Genomic DNA, 14,167 nt, shown 5'->3' with positions numbered 1-14,167 from the left:
GCAGTGTTAACCCACTGTGTCACCGTGTCACTGTGAGGCAGCAGTGTTAACCCACTGTGTCACCGTGTCACTGTGAGGCAGCAGTGTTAACCCACTGTGTCACCGTGTCACTGTGAGACAGCAGTGTTAACCCACTGTGTCACCGTGTCGCTGTGAGACAGCAGTGTTAACCCACTGTGTCACCGTGTCACTGTGAGACAGCAGTGTTAACCCACTGTGTCACCGTGTCACTGTGAGACAGCAGTCTTAACCCACTGTGCCACCGTGTCACTGTGAGGGAGCAGTGTTAACCCACTGTGTCACCGTGTCACTGTGAGACAGCAGTGTTAACCCACTGTGCCACCGTGTCACTGTGAGGGAGCAGTGTTAACCCACTGTGTCACCGTGTCACTGTGAGACAGCAGTGTTAACCCACTGTGTCACCGTGTCACTGTGAGACAGCAGTGTTAACCCACTGTGTCACCGTGTCACTGTGAGGCAGCAGTGTTAACCCACTGTGCCACCGTGTCACTGTGAGGCAGCAGTGTTAACCCACTGTGTCACCGTGTCACTGTGAGACAGCAGTGTTAACCCACTGTGTCACCGTGTCACTGTGAGACAGCAGTGTTAACCCACTGTGTCACCGTGTCGCTGTGAGACAGCAGTCTTAACCCACTGTGTCACCGTGTCACTGTGAGACAGCAGTGTTAACCCACTGTGTCACCGTGTCACTGTGAGACAGCAGTGTTAACCCACTGTGTCACCGTGTCACTGTGAGACAGCAGTGTTAACCCACTGTGCCACCGTGTCACTGTGAGGGAGCAGTGTTAACCCACTGTGTCACTGTGAGACAGCAGTGTTAACCTACTGTGTCACCGTGTCACTGTGAGGCAGCAGTGTTAACCCACTGTGTCACCGTGTCACTGTGAGGCAGCAGTGTTAACCCACTGTGTCACCGTGTCACTGTGAGACAGCAGTGTTAACCCACTGTGTCACCGTGTCGCTGTGAGACAGCAGTGTTAACCCACTGTGTCACCGTGTCACTGTGAGACAGCAGTGTTAACCCACTGTGTCACCGTGTCGCTGTGAGACAGCAGTGTTAACCCACTGTGTCACCGTGTCACTGTGAGACAGCAGTGTTAACCCACTGTGTCACCGTGTCGCTGTGAGACAGCAGTGTTAACCCACTGTGTCACCGTGTCACTGTGAGGCAGCAGTGTTAACCCACTGTGTCACCGTGTCACTGTGAGGGAGCAGTGTTAACCCACTGTGTCACTGTGTCACTGTGAGACAGCAGTGTTAACCCACTGTGTCACCGTGTCACTGTGAGACAGCAGTCTTAACCCACTGTGCCACCGTGTCACTGTGAGGGAGCAGTGTTAACCCACTGTGTCACCGTGTCACTGTGAGACAGCAGTGTTAACCCACTGTGCCACCGTGTCACTGTGAGGGAGCAGTGTTAACCCACTGTGTCACCGTGTCACTGTGAGACAGCAGTGTTAACCCACTGTGTCACCGTGTCACTGTGAGACAGCAGTGTTAACCCACTGTGTCACCGTGTCACTGTGAGGCAGCAGTGTTAACCCACTGTGCCACCGTGTCACTGTGAGGCAGCAGTGTTAACCCACTGTGTCACCGTGTCACTGTGAGACAGCAGTGTTAACCCACTGTGTCACCGTGTCACTGTGAGACAGCAGTGTTAACCCACTGTGTCACCGTGTCGCTGTGAGACAGCAGTCTTAACCCACTGTGTCACCGTGTCACTGTGAGACAGCAGTGTTAACCCACTGTGTCACCGTGTCACTGTGAGACAGCAGTGTTAACCCACTGTGTCACCGTGTCACTGTGAGACAGCAGTGTTAACCCACTGTGCCACCGTGTCACTGTGAGGGAGCAGTGTTAACCCACTGTGTCACTGTGAGACAGCAGTGTTAACCTACTGTGTCACCGTGTCACTGTGAGGCAGCAGTGTTAACCCACTGTGTCACCGTGTCACTGTGAGGCAGCAGTGTTAACCCACTGTGTCACCGTGTCACTGTGAGACAGCAGTGTTAACCCACTGTGTCACCGTGTCGCTGTGAGACAGCAGTGTTAACCCACTGTGTCACCGTGTCACTGTGAGACAGCAGTGTTAACCCACTGTGTCACCGTGTCGCTGTGAGACAGCAGTGTTAACCCACTGTGTCACCGTGTCACTGTGAGACAGCAGTGTTAACCCACTGTGTCACCGTGTCGCTGTGAGACAGCAGTGTTAACCCACTGTGTCACCGTGTCACTGTGAGGCAGCAGTGTTAACCCACTGTGTCACCGTGTCACTGTGAGGGAGCAGTGTTAACCCACTGTGTCACTGTGTCACTGTGAGGCAGCAGTGTTAACCCACTGTGCCACCGTGTCACTGTGAGGCAGCAGTGTTAACCCACTGTGTCACCGTGTCACTGTGAGGCAGCAGTGTTAATCCACTGTGTCACCGTGTCGCTGTGAGACAGCAGTCTTAACCCACTGTGTCACCGTGTCACTGTGAGGCAGCAGTGTTAACCCACTGTGTCACCGTGTCACTGTGAGACAGCAGTGTTAACCCACTGTGTCACCGTGTCACTGTGAGACAGCAGTGTTAACCCACTGTGTCACCGTGTCACTGTGAGGCAGCAGTGTTAACCCACTGTGTCACCGTGTCACTGTGAGACAGCAGTGTTAACCCACTGTGTCACCGTGTCACTGTGAGACAGCAGTGTTAACCCACTGTGTCACCGTGTCACTGTGAGACAGCAGTGTTAACCCACTGTGTCACCGTGTCACTGTGAGACAGCAGTGTTAACCCACTGTGTCACCGTGTCACTGTGAGACAGCAGTGTTAACCCACTGTGTCACCGTGTCACTGTGAGACAGCAGTGTTAACCCACTGTGTCACCGTGTCACTGTGAGACAGCAGTGTTAACCCACTGTGTCACCGTGTCACTGTGAGGCAGCAGTGTTAACCCACTGTGCCACCGTGTCACTGTGAGACAGCAGTGTTAACCCACTGTGTCACCGTGTCACTGTGAGACAGCAGTGTTAACCCACTGTGTCACCGTGTCACTGTGAGACAGCAGTGTTAACCCACTGTGTCACCGTGTCACTGTGAGGCAGCAGTGTTAACCCACTGTGTCACCGTGTCACTGTGAGGCAGCAGCGCGAACCCACTGTGTCACCGTGTCACTGTGAGACAGCAGTGTTAACCCACTGTGTCACCGTGTCACTGTGAGACAGCAGTGTTAACCTACTGTGTCACCGTGTCACTGTGAGACAGCAGTGTTAACCACTGTGCCACCGTGTCACTGTGAGACAGCAGTGTTAACCCACTGTGTCACCGTGTCACTGTGAGGCAGCAGTGTTAACCCACTGTGTCACCGTGTCACTGTGAGACAGCAGTGTTAACCCACTGTGTCACCGTGTCACTGTGAGGCAGCAGTGTTAACCCACTGTGTCACCGTGTCACTGTGAGACAGCAGTGTTAACCACTGTGCCACCGTGTCACTGTGAGACAGCAGTGTTAACCCACTGTGTCACCGTGTCACTGTGAGGCAGCAGTGTTAACCCACTGTGTCACCGTGTCACTGTGAGACAGCAGTGTTAACCCACTGTGCCACCGTGTCACTGTGAGGCAGCAGTGTTAACCCACTGTGCCACCGTGTCACTGTGAGGCAGCAGTGTTAACCCACTGTGTCACCGTGTCACTGTGAGGCAGCAGTGTTAACCCACTGCGTCACCGTGTCACTGTGAGACAGCAGTGCGAACCACTGTGCCACCGTGTCACTGTGAGACAGCAGTGTTAACCCACTGTGTCACCGTGTCACTGTGAGGCAGCAGTGTTAACCCACTGTGTCACCGTGTCACTGTGAGACAGCAGTGTTAACCCACTGTGCCACCGTGTCACTGTGAGACAGCAGTGTGAACCCACTGTGTCACCGTGTCACTGTGAGACAGCAGTGTTAACCCACTGTGCCACCGTGTCACTGTGAGACAGCAGTGTTAACCCACTGTGTCACCGTGTCACTGTGAGGCAGCAGTGTTAACCCACTGTGCCACCGTGTCACTGTGAGACAGCAGTGTTAACCCACTGGGTCACTGTGAGACAGCAGTGTTAACCCACTGTGTCACCGTGTCACTGTGAGGCAGCAGTGTTAACCCACTGTGTCACCGTGTCACTGTGAGGCAGCAGTGTTAACCCACTGTGTCACCGTGTCACTGTGAGACAGCAGTGTTAACCCACTGTGCCACCGTGTCACTGTGAGACAGCAGTGTTAACCCACTGTGTCACCATGTCACTGTGAGGCAGCAGTGTTAACCCACTGTGTCACCGTGTCACTGTGAGGCAGCAGTGTTAACCCACTGTGTCACCGTGAGGCAGCAGTGTTAACCCACTGTGCCACCGTGTCACTGTGAGGCAGCAGTGTTAACCACTGTGTCACCGTGTCACTGTGAGGCAGCAGTGTTAACCCACTGTGCTACCGTGTCACTGTGAGGCAGCAGTGTTAACCCACTGTGTCACCGTGTCACTGTGAGGCAGCAGTGTTAACCCACTGTGCCACCGTGTCACTGTGAGACAGCAGTGTTAACCCACTGTGTCACCGTGTCACTGTGAGGCAGCAGTGTTAACCCACTGTGTCACCGTGTCACTGTGAGGCAGCAGTGTTTACCCACTGTGTCACCGTGTCACTGTGAGGCAGCAGTGTTAACCCACTGTGTCACCGTGTCACTGTGAGACAGCAGTGTTAACCACTGTGCCACCGTGTCACTGTGAGACAGCAGTGTTAACCCAGTGTTAATCCCCTTTCCAAGGAGAACAACCCCAGTCTGCCCAATCTCTCCTCATAGCTAAGACCCTCCATACCAGGCAACATCCTGGTAAACCTTCTCTGCACTTTCTCCAATGCCTCCACGTCCTTCTGGTAGTGCGGCGACCAGAACTGGACGCAGTACTCCAAATGTGGCCTAACCAGCGTTCTATACAGCTGCATCATCAGACTCCAGCTTTTATACTCTATACCCCGTCCTATAAAGGCAAGCATACCATATGCCTTCTTCACCACCTTCTCCACCTGTGTTGCCACCTTCAAGGATTTGTGGACTTGCACACCTAGAATGGGCTAGTGGCATCCTGGAGATGGATAGGAGAGATTGGGGGGGAAGGGAAAGTCAGGGAACCAAGAGGTGAAGGAATCAGTGGGAAGCGTAGCTGCTTAGGATTACAAAAAATCACGAAAAGACAGCACTCAGGAGAGGTTACGATAGTCCCCATCTCACAAAATATGACACAGTGTCTGGAAAGGCTCAGTAAACCAAGGTCCACCACACTACGAAAACAAAAAGGGACGGTCAATAGGGAATTAAAGGTGCTATATTTAAATGCCCGCAGTGTCCGGAACAAGGTAGATGAGCTTGTGGCCCAGATTGTGACTGGCAGGTATGATGTGGTAGGCATCACAGAGACGTGGTTGCAGGGGGTTCAGGACTGGCAGTTAAACATCCAGGGATTCACAACCTATCGAAAAGACAGAGGGGTGGGTAGAGGGGGCGGGGTTGCCTTGTTAATTAGAAATGAAATTAAATCAATAGCACTAAACGACATAGGGTCAGACGATGTGGAGTCTGTGTGGGTAGAGTTGAGGAACCACAAAGGCAAAAAAACCATAATGGGAGTTATGTACAGGCCTCCTGACAGTGGTCAGGACCAGGGGCACAAAATGCACCACGAAATAGGAAGGGCATGTCAGAAAGGCAAGGTCACAGTGATCATGGGGGATTTCAATATGCAGGTGGACTGGGTAAATAATGTTGCCAGTGGACCCAAAGAAAGGGAATTCATTGAATGTTTACAGGACGGCTTTTAGGAACAGCTTGTGATGGAGCCCACGAGGGAACAGGCTATTCTGGACTTAGTGTTATGTAATGAGCCAGACGTGATAAAAGATCTTAAAGTAAGGGAACACTTAGGAAGCAGTGATCATAATATGGTAGAATTCAGTCTGCAATTTGAAAGAAGGAAGGCAGAATCAGATGTGAAGGTTCTACAATTAAATAAAGGTAATTACAGGCGCATGAGGGAGGAACTGACAAAAATCGACTGGAAGCAGAGCCTAGTGGGAAAGACAGTAGAACAGCAATGGCAGGAGTTTCTGGGAGTAATTGAGGACACAGTGCAGAGGTTCATCCCAAACAAAAGAAAGGTTATCAGAGGGGGGATTAGGCAGCCATGGCTGACAAAGGAAGTCAGGGAATGCATCAAGGCAAAAGAGAGAGCCTATAATGTGGCAAAGAGTAGTGGGAAGTCAGAAGATTGGGAAGGCTATAAAAACAAACAGAGGATAACAAAGAGAGAAATTAGGAAGGAGAGGATCAAATATGAAGGTAGGCTAGCCAGTAACATTAGGAATGATAGTAAAAGTTTCTTTAAATACATTAAAAACAAACGGGAGGCAAAAGTAGACATTGGGCCGCTCCAAAATGACGCTGGTAATCTAGTGATGGGAGACAAGGAAATAGCTGAGGAACTTAATAAGTACTTTGCGTCAGTCTTCACAGTAGAAGACATGAGTAATATCCCAACAATTCAGGAAAGTCAGGGGGCAGAGTTGAATATGGTTGCCATCACAAAGGAGAAAGTGCTAGAGAAACTAAAAGGTCTGAAAATTGATAAATCTCCGGGCCCAGATGGGCTACATCCTAGAGTTCTAAAGGAGATAGCTGAAGAAATAGTGGAGGCGTTAGTTATGATCTTTCAAAAGTCACTGGAGTCAGGGAAAGTCCCAGAGGATTGGAAAATCGCTGTTGTAACCCCACTGTTCAAGAAGGGAACAAGAAAAAAGATGGAAAATTATAGGCCAATTAGCCTAACCTCAGTTGTTGGCAAAATTCTAGAATCCATCGTTAAGGATGAGATTTCTAAATTCTTGGAAGTGCAGGGTCGGATTAAGACAAGTCAGCATGGATTTAGTAAGGGGAGGTCGTGCCTGACAAACCTGTTAGAGTTCTTTGAAGAGATAACAAATAGGTTAGACCAAGGAGAGCCAATGGATGTTATCTATCTTGACTTCCAAAAGGCCTTTGACAAGGTGCCTCACGGGAGACTGCTGAGTAAAATAAGGGCCCATGGTATTCGAGGCAAGGTACTAACATGGATTGACGATTGGCTGTCAGACAGAAGGCAGAGAGTTGGGATAAAAGGTTCTTTCTCAGAATGGCAACCGGTGACAAGTGGTGTCCCGCAGGGTTCAGTGTTGGGGCCACAGCTGTTCTCTTTATATATTAACGATCTAGATGACGGGACTGGGAGCATTCTGGCCAAGTTTGCCGATGATACAAAGATAGGTGGAGGGGCAGGTAGTATTGAGGAGGTGGGGAGGCTGCAGAAAGATTTAGACAGTTTAGGAGAGTGGTCCAAGAAGTGGCTGATGAAATTCAACGTGGGCAAGTGCGAGGTCGTACACTTTGGAAAAAAGAATAGAGGCATGGACTATTTTCTAAACGGTGACAAAATTCATAATGCTAAAGTGCAAAGGGACTTGGGAGTCCTAGTCCAGGATTTTCTAAAGGTAAACTTGCAGGTTGAGTCCGTAATTAGGAAAGCAAATGTAATGTTGTCATTTATCTCAAGAGGCTTGGAATACAAAAGCAGGGATGTACTTCTGAGGCTTTATAAAGCACTGGTTAGGCCCCATTTGGAGTACTGTGAGCAATTTTGGGCCCCACACCTCAGGAAGGACATACTGGCACTGGAGCGGGTCCAGCGGAGATTCACACGGATGATCCCAGGAATGGTAGGCCTGACATACGATGAACGTCTGAGGATCGTGGGATTATATTCATTGGAGTTTAGGAGGTTGAGGGGAGATCTGATAGAAACTTACAAGATAATGAACGGCTTAGATAGGATGGACGTAGGGAAGTTGTTTCCATTAACAGGGGAGACTAGGACGCGGGGGCACAGCCTTAGAATAAAAGGGAGTCACTTTAGAACAGAGATGAGGAGAAATTTCTTCAGCCAGAGAGTGGTGGGTCTGTAGAATTCATTGCCACAGAGGGCTGTGGAGGCCGAGACGTTGAGCGTCTTCAAGACAGAAATTGATAAATTCTTGATTTCTCGAGGAATTAAGGGCTATGGGGAGAGAGCGGGTAAATGGAGTTGAAATCAACCATGATTGAATGGTGGAGTGGACTCGATGGGCCGAATGGCCTTACTTCCGCTCCTATGTCTTATGGTCTTATCTTAGTTTTTGTATTTCAGTGTGTTTGTGAGATCTGGTAACTTGTCAAATGTAGGTGGTTGTTGTTGTATTAGATTGAGAGCAGGGAGCTGGAGAAGCCTGTTTGTTCCTGTGGAGTGTTTGCTACAGGCAGTGGGTGCAGTGCATTGCACATTGGTTTAGCCTCAGGGGGGCTGGGAGAGTGTTAAAACTGTTAAAGATTAAAGTGATAAGATTTCTTGAATTTACTTCTGTTTTGAGTTAATTACAGTTTGGAAGAAAAAAGAATAAAAGCGACTGTCTTAATCAATGTTCCGTATTCTCTTTGAATGTTTTACTCTCATCCCAGTTTGAAATGATAAGTTTGAATGAAAAAGGATGTGCTGTGGAATGACTTTTGGAAGCTTTCATGTGTGTGTGTGTGTGTTTAAACAAAGTGGTTGCGTGGATGCTTTGTTGTTGTTTGCTTTAATGTTTTAATGTTAAGAAAGGATTTAAACCTTGGAAGGAACCATGTGCTCTTTCCTTTGTCTTGAAGTAGAAATTATAAGAGTTAGTTGAGGAGTTAAGAGAAGAAAATAAGTAATTTTGTGGAAAGGTAGAAAAGCAGGAACAAAAGACTGAGGTAAATATATTGTCTCTGAGTCAGTTTAAAGTGTATCAAGTCAGTAAAATACAGTATTAATCGCAGAATATCGCGATTTACGAACGTCAGATAGTTTAATATTCTGAACTGGTTAAAATTATATACTGCCGTCGGAATTTCATGTGCCATCTATTGTTCAAGGTTTGCCAAATATAAAAACACTGCAAAGCTTAAAATCTAGCCAGTTAAGAAACCAAAATGTTCCTAATCAAATAACTGGTATGTATTGTACCTACTTTGATTTTGATTCGGCGCCTGTTACTTTTCCTAGAGTGCGGGGGTTTTGATCTGGAGCTCAGTTTAAAAATGGAAACGGCTTGAATTAAAAGGGTTTGGATATCACGGTTACGATGTGTAAAGTGGTATGATACAACTGCCGCTTGATTATTTTTATTATACAGTGTAGCACTGCCATATAGACACAAGAATAACATCAAATCCTGAAAAGCCTTAACCAACTTTGTATGATATATTCATATACTATATTGTGTATTGATAAAAACATAATTATTTTGTGAAGTACTGTGGTGTAGCGCTTGCACGCAAACAAATGATCAAATTAGAGATAGTGTAAGAGTACATCATATAAAGATTGGAACTGTATGACATGTGATTTTAATGGGGAAAGCGATGTCTTTTGATAAGATTACATACTAATGAATGGATGTCCAGCTGCAGCCAAAAAAGGCCAGTACAAAGAGTTATTTAATTCACACTAAGCTTTCTATGGAAGGGGGATATATAGGTAAAATGTATAATGCACTAGCTAAAGCCAGACAAACATCAGGGAGAAGGTGGACAGAGGTATTGCCCACTAGTTTAAAGAAATTAAGAACCGGACAAACCGGACAACCGGATTAACCCCTTATGAGTTAATGACAGGACGGGCGATGCAATTACCAAAAAGCATCATAACAGGTGGGACCGATGTCGGTCCACTAAAAGATAACATCAGGAGATACGTTCTGGACCTGAGCACCCAGCTAAAAGGGATGCGCAAATTGGTAAAAGACAATCAGGAAATAAAAGACACAGAGAGAGCGCTTGAAATGCTCCCTAACACCCCAACAGCGGGAAGTCGCGTCCTTGTGAAAACGTTACCCGACAAACCAGGGTTTGCACCAAAGTGGAATGGGCCATATGAAGTTATAATTAGTGGGGACACCTGTGCCTGTATAGACATAAGAGGGAAAGGTGTCTGGAAGCACTGGACACAGCTGAAATTATACAAAGGAGATAAGTAGCTAAATTGATGAACTAACAGAACTGCTTTCCTCAACACAGGCAAAGACTGCAAGCAAGAGCCGGCGTGCACGGGTTAATAAATAAAATAACTTGTAAAAAATTGAATTATAGTGTTACGTTTTATGACTGTTGCGGATATGTATGTAATCGAGTATGTAACTGTATTATTTTGCGTTGTGGCAACTGTAAATTTGACTGGGCTGGAAGATAATTTGTTTTACAAAGCTCACATACATTTACACGGGAATCGAACTGTATGTTACCCGTTAACACAATCTGTAGAAGCCCTATTTGTAGCCACCCCTGGGTGGACCCCTCATGACTTATATACTGTAGATGCATCAGAGACACCCTGTAAGGGACAAGTTGGCAAATATAAAAGAGGTTTACAGGGGAGATGTGTGGGACTTGTAAACCCCACACATCCTACATGCGTGGGGGTCCCAACAGGAGGGAGGAAAAGCTTGTCCAGATACTGCAAGCTATCCGCTTTGTTTCACGGGGCAGGGATGGGGATGTGCCTATGCCTTAGTCCCTAAGAATGATTCTTGTGTACAGACACAGTGTGTCCGTCAACATTGTCAGATTAACAAGGGACAGATTACTTGTATTTGTGATGAACGGAAATGTTTAAATATAACCGCGGGAAGCTTATTTGCGGGCAATGTAATGGAACTCACGTAAGCTCAGCCAAATGGACATACCCCTTTGATACTTACCAGGTGGTGGGATCAAACGGGAAGCCAAATAAACTGAACAATTGGCAGTATGAGCAAACTCATAATCAGGACACTAAATGTTACCGGGCTAAGAAGGGGTATGTATTCCTCTTCAATGGTACCTACATGACAGAAACACCAAACCTCCCAAACCGTTTTGCGGTAGGAACAATCGGGCCACTGACTGTTCCATGCCCTCAGAAGGGGTACATTCGGAGGAGAATAGTAACCCGGGCTATTAGCAGGGAATTCTGCGCTGACTGGGAAGCCCCGGGTACACTGGGATCCTCACTGGGGGGGTCAGCCGGGGTAATTGGAGCAAAGAATAGAAACCATATTGTTTGTGGACTAACAATCCTGGGAAACAGCACTTCAAAAGCATTGGAGGCTGTTAACCAAGAAATGGCTGAACTAAGATTGTATGCGCAGCAGACACGATACGCAGTGGACTACCAGTTAGCACAACAAGGGGGAGTATGTGCAATCATAGGCAACAAATGCATAACCCATGTCACAGATGAGTCTTACAATATTACACAGGTCATCAATGACATCAGGAAACAACTTGATAACTTTAGACAGGGACCCAGGAGAGGAAGTAGTTGGCTGGCATGGCTGGTGGGGGAGTCCTGGGAGTCGTACCTGTTACATGGATTGGTCATACTCATTGTCATTATAATTGTCTGTTGCCTGACTGTGAGATGCCTTAAAGTCTGTTTTAAAATAATGTTGACAAGACTTGTGCCAGGAGCCAGTGTGTACATCGAAGAAGAGCCCCTAATGAAGATCCCTGAAGACATCGGAAGAAATGAAGATACTGGAAGAAATGAAGACATCGAAAGAAGCAAAGAAGGAGAGAAGAATGAAGATTTGTATATGTGAATGTATGATTGTTGGTCTGGGGATTGTTAAAGCTATAATCCGACCAAAAGGAGGGACTGTAAAGGAAAAAAAATACAAGGAGAGCACACTTTAAAATGGCTGCTTGGCACATAAAGAGTTAACTGGGAAAGAAGCCAAAAAGCAGACACTGGCTCCCACTTATCAGAAGTCACTTTAAATCAAAACCTAACAGACGAGTCATTTCCAAATCACAGACAGTGACTCACAGCAAACAAACACCTCAGGAAGCCAAGCCAAGGGTCAAGACATCTTTTAAAGATAAGGAAAACCCGAAACAAAGAGGATAAATTAGCCTTGGGGAGAGTGGGAAAATATGAATGCGAGGAAACCAATTAACACCTGAATGAGCCGAAACTAACCATTGATAGATACAGACATGAGGAAATGTACCCATTCATAAGAACAATACTATGTTAAATGTCTATATCTGTTTGTACCTCCTTAAACGATGTGATAATGTTCGAATCACCGGTTTACCCATTGTGTAAAGGGTATAAAAATGGACCGCTCCCGACATTCTAGTGAGAAAAGGTGTTCTACGAACTTGTGCCTTATCGCCCGGAGCTCCGTTAAATAAATCGTATTTTCTGAATCTCGAAGTCTGACTACTAGTGGATTTTTCCCACAACAGGGAGCATGGTTCGTAAGTTTGCAGATGACATCAAGATTGGTGGCATAGTGGACAGTGAAGAAGGTTATCTCCGATTGCAATCGGATCTTGATCAATTGGGCCAGTGGGTTGACAAATGGCAGATGGAATTTAATTTAGATAAATGCAAGGTGATGCATTTTGCTAGATCGAATCAGGGCAGGACTTACTGGGTTAATGGTAAGGCGTTGAGGAGAGTTACAGAACAAAGAAATCTAGGGCGGGGGTGAGGGAAATACAGACATTGACAGCAAAACAGAGGTGCGGGTTGAAGTGAGGTGGTGGGATGAAACACAGGATCTGGGGGGGGTGTCCAGTGTGCGGTCAGTGCCCAGCTCCCTGTCTCTGGAGAAAAGCCTCAGTCACAGCCCTGTGGGATTCCGGACTTATAGAAATAAACAACTAAATAAACAAATAAATAAATGTTGGCAGGCTGATTTTAAAAAGTCTCCCCAAGGAATGGACACAGCTTGTTCCCAGTTTAAAGAGGGGAGTTTATCTCTTTCTGTGACTGAGATGCTGTCTATTCAGACTCGGAATATACATGGCGTTCAGTGTCTGGGTGGGAGGATTACACCAGGCATGAAGCTGGGAGAATTACATTTCTCCCCTTTGACCCGTCCGGATATCGTCAAATTGTTGCCCGTGGGATCGGGCTGTGCATCAATAACCAGCTGCCTTTCCTGAGCTGCAACTTGTCAACACGCAAATTCAAAATCAAACTGACTGTAAAACACTTGGGAGGGATGAGGGAGAGGTAGATTAAAATTCCCCGGCCTTGGCAATGGCTTGTTCCCAGAGTCCTGATTGTGTCGTTAGACGGGGTGGTGTGAATTGGAGAACTGCCAGGGCAGGGGGTCAGGACGGAGGGTTTAATATCACTGCCTCTGTCACTCCAGCTTTCCGGGCTGGAGGGAATTATTATGTTTCACTGGAGTGGAGCGCATCCTGCTCTTTGCCCCAAGGTTTAATGCGGCCTCTGTGACCAGGCCTTAATTCAAGCCCTAATGCAGCAGGAACAGATGGAGAGAGACAGAGAGAGGGAGAGGAGGAATGAGGGGGATATGGAAACAGCTGGATGTGGTGGGTTAAACTGAGGCTGTTAGTAGGAGGGGGGCTTCAATGAGGGATATGTTCTGCATTTTAATTCTGAGGGCCTGTTGGGCGTGTCTCAGTCTCTTTGCCTCTATCGCTGCCTCTATCTCTGTCTGTTGCAGTCCCTTTGTCTCATCCTCTCTCTCTCTCTCTCTGCCGTTGTCTGTAAACATTTACTCAATAATAAGATCTTTGCAACCTATATGCCTCCTGTCAGTTTTGACATTACAGCAATCCTGCAGGAATTGAGAGAGAAAGAGATCCACTGTGAGAAAGCCTGCACTGAATTTTAAAATTCCCACTATTTTTGGGATCTTCGTATGCACAGGGTGATTGCAGAACTCCAAAATTACAATACTGAGGTCACATTATACATCGCACAGAGAGAAAACCCCTGCAGACACGGGGAGAAGGTGAAAACTCAACACAGTGACCAAAGGCGGGAACTGGCGCTGTGAGGCAGCAGTGCGAACCACTGTGCCACCGTGTCACTGTGAGACAGCAGTGCGAACCACTGTGCCACCGTGTCCCTGTGAGGCAGCAGTGTTAACCCACTGTGCCACCGTGTCACTGTGAGACAGCAGTGCGAACCACTGTGCCACCGTGTCACTGTGAGGCAGCAGTGCGAACCACTGTGCCACCGTGTCACTGTGAGGCAGCAGTGTTAACCCACTGTGCCACCGTGTCACTGTGAGGCAGCAGTGTTAAC

The sequence above is a fragment of the Mustelus asterias genome, unplaced genomic scaffold (genome assembly GCF_964213995.1).
Source record: "Mustelus asterias unplaced genomic scaffold, sMusAst1.hap1.1 HAP1_SCAFFOLD_371, whole genome shotgun sequence".
NCBI lineage: Eukaryota > Metazoa > Chordata > Chondrichthyes > Carcharhiniformes > Triakidae > Mustelus > Mustelus asterias.
The sequence above is the reverse complement of the archived record's forward strand: the minus strand, read 5'-3'. Positions refer to the sequence as shown.